The 7,659-nt window shown below is 45.9% G+C and overlaps 1 pseudogene; it reads right to left on the reverse strand.

Annotated features, from left to right (window-relative positions):
* Positions 1–6,639: 6,639 nt before the first annotated feature.
* Positions 6,640–6,982, reverse strand: LOC122109652 (annotated as a pseudogene).
* Between the last annotated feature and the right edge of the window lie 677 nt (positions 6,983–7,659).

Raw genomic sequence — 7,659 nt, forward strand, 5'->3', positions numbered from 1 at the left:
TTATTTTTTTAATGCATTTATTTATTTATTTATGGTTGTGAGGCTTGGACTCTGGGCCTGGGCACTGTCCCTCAGCTCTTCAGCTCAAGGCGAGTGCTCTACCATTTGAGCCACAGCACTACTTTTCCTGTTTTTGGAGATAAGAGTCTCACGGACTTTTCTGCCCAGGCTGGCTTTGAATCACGATCCTCAGATCTCAGCCTCTGAGATTAGTAGAGTAGCTAGGATTACAGGCATGAGCAACTGGTACCTCGCTAATTATTTACTTATTTTTGGTCAGTTATGAGGCTTGAACTCAAGAGTCTGGGTGCTGTCCTGTAGCTTTTTTACTCAAGGTTAGTGCTCTATCACTTTGAGCCACAGCATCACTTCTGTATTTCTGGAGGTTAATTGGAGATAAGACATTCACAGATATTCCTGCCTGGGCTGGTTTTGAACCCAGATCCTCAGAGCTCAGCCTCTGAGTACCTAGGATTACAGACGTGAGCCCAGCTCAGGTCATTTTATTATTTTTGTTTTTGTTTTTGTTTTGTTTTGTTGAGACAGGGTGTCACTTTGTAGCCCAGGCTGGACTCGAACTCTCAATTTTCCTACCTCAGCCTTCCAAGTACTGGGATTCCAGGTATACATCACCATACCCAGCACAGGTAGAATTCTTTGGGCTTTAGTAGAAACCTCTGGGAAGACATTGCTTGAAGAAGAAAGGGGTTTCTGCTGGTTACAACAATTATACCACAAGTCCACAGTGGGGAAAACACATCTTGCAGGGCTCTGCCCCAGACTCAACCATTGCTACTCTACCGATGCTTCAGCCTTTCTGACATGACCACTGGACATTCCAGGCCCACCTGGCCAGCACCCACTCTTGTGTGTTCTAATTGGCTGTTGTGGCTCACCTGAGCTGCCCAGCAGCTGGAGACATGCCCTGACCTAACAAACCACCAACTTCTCAGCCAACCATTTTGGCTACACCAGAATTTTTCCAATGAGGTCTAAACCCCTAAACTGGGGCAGAGCCTCTCCCAAACATATTCTTCTCACATATACTTCTCAGCGTTAGGAAAGGTACCTCATAGAACATTCAGACTGGGAAGGCATAGATCCATAGTAGAGCCCTTTGCTAAAATGTGTGAGGCCCTGGGTTTGATCCCCAGCATTGCAAAAGAATAAAATAAAATAAAAAGAATTGTCAGGCACTGCTAGTTCACACCTGTAATCCCAGCTACTCGGGAGGCTGAGACTTGAGGATCAAGGTTCAAAGTCAGCCTGGGAAGAAGTCTGTGAGACTCCAATTAACTAACAAAAAGCCAGAAGTACAGGTATGGTTTAAGTGGAAGAATGCCAGCCTTAAACAGAAAAAAAAAAAAAAAGCTAAGTCTAGAGTTCAAACCCTAGGGTTGAAGCCCCAATACTAGTGCATACACACATGTGTGCGCATGCACGCGCACGCACACACACACACACACACACACACACACATACACGTCTTATATCCAAGAGCAATTTTTATGTAGATGAATACTGCCTTATACTACTCTCCCTGTTTAAATCACTGCATGATTGAACCCAGACTCATACAAGCCAGGGTCAGACGACTTGGCCTTCACAGCAACACTAGAACAAGCAATAGAACGATGCTTTCTATGGTGGTGCATGCCTATACTATCAAACTCAAATAGCTGGATCCCAATTCAAAGCCAACCTTGGCTATAGTAAGACCTTATCCAAAAAAAGAGTAGGACTGGGAACCAGTGGCTCATGCCTGTAACCCTAGCCACTCAGGAGGCTGAGATCTGAGGATCACCATTCAAAGCCAGCCCAGGCAGAAAAGTCCCTGTGAGACTCTTAATCTCCAATTAGCCACTCAAAAACCAGAAGTAGCCCTGTGGCTCAAAAGTGGTGTAGAGTGCTGGCCTTAAGCAAAAGAGCCAGGGACAACGCCCAGACTGAGTTCAAGCCCCACAAGTGACAAAAAAAAAATTTGTGGAAGTGGGGCTGGGAAGGTGGCTCAGTGGTAAGAGTGCTTGCCTTGCATGAATGAGGCCCTGGGTTCGATTCCTCAGCACCACATAAGCAGAAAATGCCAGAAGTGGCGCTGTGGCTCAAGTGGTAGAGCACTAGCCTTGAGCTGAAGAGCTGAGGGACAGTGCCGAGGCCCAGAGTTCAGGCTCCACAACCGAAAAGAAAAAAGAAAAAAGAAAAAAAATTGTGGAAGTGTTTCCAACCTAGAATGTTATATTCATGAATCAAACACAGGGGTGGAATAAGGACATTTTAAATAATACAAACATGTTCTGTTAATCTGTTATTGACGTCAATAAGAGAATAGGCCTTGGGATTCATAGCAAGGTCAAAGCAGCCACAGAGACTTTGAGGCCACCAGGGAAAGTGGAGATGGTGGAAGGAACAGGCCTAGGCCTACCTGTGCACAGCAGTGTCCACTTGTGTGCAGCTACATGGAGCAGCCAATCATTTCCTCCGTGCTTTCTCCCCAAGACTTCCAAGCTGCTGTTTATGAGCTTCCAAGCTCAGGGACCTTCCAGAGCCAGCTTTCCCCTCCCCAACCACCCTCCCTGCCCTGAGTTAAAACAATCACGTTGAGTACTTCGGCCCCAGCACCACACAATCCTCTTTGTGGAGGTGCATAGAGTAGGGTGGGGCAGGGACTCTAGAGGAGCTGAATAACATCAGAAACAAATATATTGGAGGTTGGCCCTGTTGTGATCTTTGGGCCATAGAAAGAATAGAATGAGAAAAATAACCCCAAAACCATTATGTTGGGGTGGGACAGGCTGTCCTCCCCTGTACACCCTGAAAGTTGTGATTTCTACCCACAGTGAGGCTGAAATGCAGACAAGAGAGTTCTCCACAATTCACCCCTGTATGGATTGGTGGTGTGGCTCAGTGGCAAGAGTGCTTCTCGAGCAAGCCTGAAGCCCTGAGTTCAATCCTCACTACTGAAAAAAGCAAAACTCACCCCTGTTTCTCTTTCCTGGCCCTTCTCTCTGTGGTGGATCACCCCAGCACTGCAATGGTCCTGCAGACATTGAGTGGATATGGGCAGGACAGTGGAGCTCTTACTTTGGGCCCTGGTCTTAGAGCACTCTCTCTCTCTCTCTCTCTCTCTCTCTCTCTCTCTCTCTCTCTCTCTCTCTCTCTCTCACACACACACACACACACACACACACACAGAAGGCTCCTCTACCACTGGGGATCAAGTGGTTTTATTGGCCTAGAGCAAGCCCTTACCCATGACACCTGTTAGGAAAATGGAGGAGAAAGGAAGGAAACAGGCCAGACTCAATTTCAACTGTTTATTGCCAGGGAGGGACACAGACCTTCCATGGACTTGGGGGTTGTGTCAAGGGGGGCAGGGTTGGAGTCAAGGTTTTTATAGAGTCTGAGCAAGGAGACAGGGGTTCCATGAGTTTAGTATTGCGGGGGGTGACTGCAGGTGCAGGTAGAGAAGGTAGAGAATAGATAAGTATTCCCTTATCGAAGGTCTCAAGCCTTTTTAATGTTCAAACAGCTCTATTTCTCTATCTCCTAGACAGTTTGACCTTCACAGGATACAGCTTTTCATCTTCCAACCTCTTAACCTTTTCCTGGACTCATAGCTTGGCCTCAGAGCCTTACAGGCTAGGCCCACAATGGAATGTTTACAGCCAGGCTCAGGTCAGATTGCCCAGCCTGTGTCAGGCAATCTGAGCATATCTTTGGTGGCTTGACTGATACCTGTATGCACCTGGGAAAACATGGTGGGAGTCAATTCTTCATATTCCATCTTTGGATACATAGCAAGATTGGGCCAAGGGGGGAGAAACAAGTCCTTCTTATAGAGTCTTTGGATACATAAAAAGAATGGGCCAAGAGAGGAGCAACATGGAGTCATGAGAGCAAAGCAGATTCCCATCATCACCCACTTACGTGTTCACAGAAGTGCTGGTCCCCATGCTGCTCACCAACACAGTGCTCCTTTTGCAAGACACAACTTAAAAGATAGTTTTGCTGGACCCGTGAACTCACTAAGAGCTGGACACTCAGCCCACCACACACACACCTGGCACGTGTGTTCTTTGATGTGAGCCATTCCCAGCTGCAGGCATTCTACAGTTACCTTGGGCTCCGGGAAGAAGAGAACTCACCAATAAACATCTGTGACAAAGGCAAACCACCCTTCTGACAAGATATGCCATCTTCTTATCATCTTGGAAGAGAATAAGTGAAAAGGTACTAAGTTCCAGAGACAAAGACTGAACCCAGTCATACCTGTGACTTAGGAACTATGCAAATCTTTCTTACCCCCTACTCCCAGTTCTCCCTATTTGTCGTGAGTTAATTATCTGTAGCCCTCGAAGAGAGCAAAGGATGTGTTGAAGTGCTGTCTTCCCATGGCTACCTTGCAACAAATCTTTCCCTGACCTTCACACCATGTAGTTTTACTTGGCCTATAGGGGTGAATGGCTGGACCTATGTGAGACTCCTGAACCTCGGGCTGGAATGAGGTCCAAAACCCAGTTTCACTCTTTGCACTGGAGCAGCTACAGCCGTTGATGTCCTTGACTTCACCTCCAGTGTTAGGGACGGGCTCAGGTGCAACCTGGCCAGTCAGGGAACCTCCCTCCACCTCCCATATCCTGCCCAGCACACATAAACAAGGCCTGGAAACCCTCCGGTCAAAGTGCTTGGCTCAGGGAGTCACATTGCCAGGCAGGTGATTCTGGAGACACTCTCTCTAGTCCTGAACAGAGTGCAGAAGTGAGGCCTGACAATGGTATAGATGAGGGAAGGAAGTGGCCATTAAATCTGGTGTTACCGCCGGGCGCTGGTGGCTCACGCCTGTAATCCTAGCTACTCAGGAGGCTGAGATCTGAGGATCCAGGTTCAAAGCCAGCCCGGGCAGGAGAGACCGTGAGACTCCTATCTCCAATAAACCACCAGAAAACCGGAAGTGGCGCTGTAGCTCAAGTGGTAGAGCGCTCGCCTTGAGCTGAAGAGCTGAGGGACAGCGCCCAGGCCCAGAGTTCAAGCCCCACGACTGACAAAAAAAAAAAAATCTGGTGTTACCATTGCCAAAAAGCCACTTGTCAATGGCTGATCTAAAGCCCTCACTTGCCATTTAGGCTTTCATAATACTTCAACCCAAGAGTCAGAAAGCTGAAACCCTTGGGGCTGGGAAGTTGGCTCAGTGGTAGAGTGCTTGCCTTGCATGCATGAGGCCCTGGGTTCGCTTCCTCAGTACCACATAAGTGGAAAAAGCTGGAAGTGGTACTGTGGCTCAAGTGGTAGAGTGCTATCCTTGAGCTGACTGGACGCAAAAAAAATAAATAAATAATCTTAAAAAGAAAATGAAGAAGTAAGACACAAATTATTGCATATTACATGGTTCCATTTGTATCTACTGTTGGGGATGTCAAAGTAGAAGCTACCTTTGGGGAGATGGGGATGGTATCAGAACAGGGCTCAAGGGAATGCTTCAAGTGGCAGGGCCTCTTTATGAAACCAGAGTTTTAGGCCAAACTCCAGGGGTTCCACACACTAGATCTAGTCACTTGCCCACAATACATCAAATAAAAGACAGCAGAGATGGCGAAGGGCGAGAAAGGTTATGATGTGGCGTGGACACACTGTAGGAAGAGACCAGCACTGTCCTTGGGTTACAGACAAGCTGTAAATTTAAACAGAAAAATAATTTGGGCAAAAGCATGATTATTAAAAATGATCCTGGTCAAAGCATGGCCTAATTGATCATTATCTGGGGCTCTGGAGAAGTTGATCTCCTTGTCACCAGTTGAGGGCTAAGCAAGGCATTGTTGCCTGGCAAGTGGAGGATGTGCTGTTGTTTTGAAGCAGTTTCCTCTGTCATTCCTCATGGTAAAGATGTTATTGATCAAGCCAGTCTTTCCTGGATTCGGAGGATGATTGCAGAGCAATTGGCAGAGAGAACCACTCAGTGAAAAGACAGATATAAAAATGAAGATAGGGATGCCAAGCTTTGTTTTCTGGTTTTAGTTAACTCCTGGGCCCCAAGAAAGGACTTTTCGGCAAAAGCAGATCCTATATATCTGTTACAATAGGCATTTGATGCCCTTGAAACTTTGTTTTGATTAAAAATGATTTTGATTTTTATTAGGTAATATGAAAACCCAACTATGTATCTTAAAATTCAGGTTTTCAAGAAATATGTAAAGACCCTCTCTATATAAAAGTTGCCTTTATTCACTTGTTATTATGCAAAATTGATAGTAATAGGAATGATAAATGGTAATTTAAAATTATAAAAACTTGGCTGGAGTAAAAGAAAAATCTCATAAAATTTGTCCCAAGTTTGTATTTAATACATACTAATGTTTAAATTCACAAGTGTCCCCAATCTTGATTACTTTTTTTTTTTTTTTGGGTCCGGTCATGGGGCCTGAACTCTGGGCCTGGGCGCTGTCCCTCAGCTCTTCAGCTCAAGGCTAGTGCTCTACCACTTGAGCCACAGCGCCACTCCCGGCTTTCTTCTTTTTACTTATGTGGTGCTGAGGAATGGAACCCAGGGCCTCTGGCATGCAAGGCATGCGCTCTACCACTGAGCCACCTTCCCAGCCTCTTGATTACTTTTTACTTAGAGGAATATTCAGCTTTATTAGCAAATACTATTTTCAGCATAGAGATGCAGAATATTTTTTTAAGTTTCAAAAACTGAAACATACAAATATGAACAGAATATTTTTGTTATTAAGTAACTTGAAAAGGAGTGTCTTCGCTAGAGTGCTGGGTTATTGGTAGTGGGTTATTTGCTGTTGTTCCTTTTCTGCCATTTCTTGTTTGACATTGTATCTTGTGCTGCTTGCTGCATTTTCTCCAGTTTTTCCAGAGTCAGAGATTTCAAGGGTAAAATTCTGGGTTTACATAGCACCATTGTGGTTACATCTTCCACAGACAACTGCCCTTGTTTTGGAAGAACTTCTCAGAACATTGACTTCACTTCTGCCATAGCGAAACTGTTGGATACAGTAACTTTTTCCTGAAATTTTTGGTCTTATTCTTGTAGCTGTACATGTCTAAGCTGGAAAGATCAAGATGACTGAGAGTCTGATTCAAGCCTATGCAAGGAAGGATGCATCCCCCCCACCCTGCCCCCCACCCACTGAAACTTCTAGAGCTGATATTTTTCTTTGTTAGAGAGATTTTTTTCTTTTTTCTTTCTGTGTGTGTGTGTGTGTGTGCGCGCGCGCGCGTGCGCGCCAGTCCTAAGCTTGAACTCAAGACTTGGGCACTGCCCCTGAACTTTCATGTTCAAGACTGGAGACAAGGGCTGGGAAGGTGGCTCAGTGGTAGAGTGTTTGCCTTGCATGCCTGAGGCCCTGGGTTCGATTCCTCAGCACCACATAAGTAAAAAGAAAAAAGCCAGAAGTGGCGCTGTGGCTCAAGTGGTAGAGTGCTAGCCTTGAGCTGAAGAGCTGAGGGACAGCGTCCAGGCCCAGAGTTCAGGCCCACGACTGGACCCCCCACACACACAAAAAAAGACTAGAGACAAGAGTATCATGGACTGTCCTGCTCAGGCTAGCTTCAAACTACGATCCTCCTGCCTAAAGCCAAAACACAAGAAGATAGGGCAAAGTAACAGGACTCAAGAAACAAAGGACACCCATCCATTTTGTCATGTCATTG

The sequence above is a fragment of the Dipodomys spectabilis genome, unplaced genomic scaffold (assembly GCF_019054845.1).
Source record: "Dipodomys spectabilis isolate Male_0828 unplaced genomic scaffold, ASM1905484v1 ptg000069l, whole genome shotgun sequence".
NCBI classification, from domain to species: Eukaryota; Metazoa; Chordata; class Mammalia; order Rodentia; family Heteromyidae; genus Dipodomys; species Dipodomys spectabilis.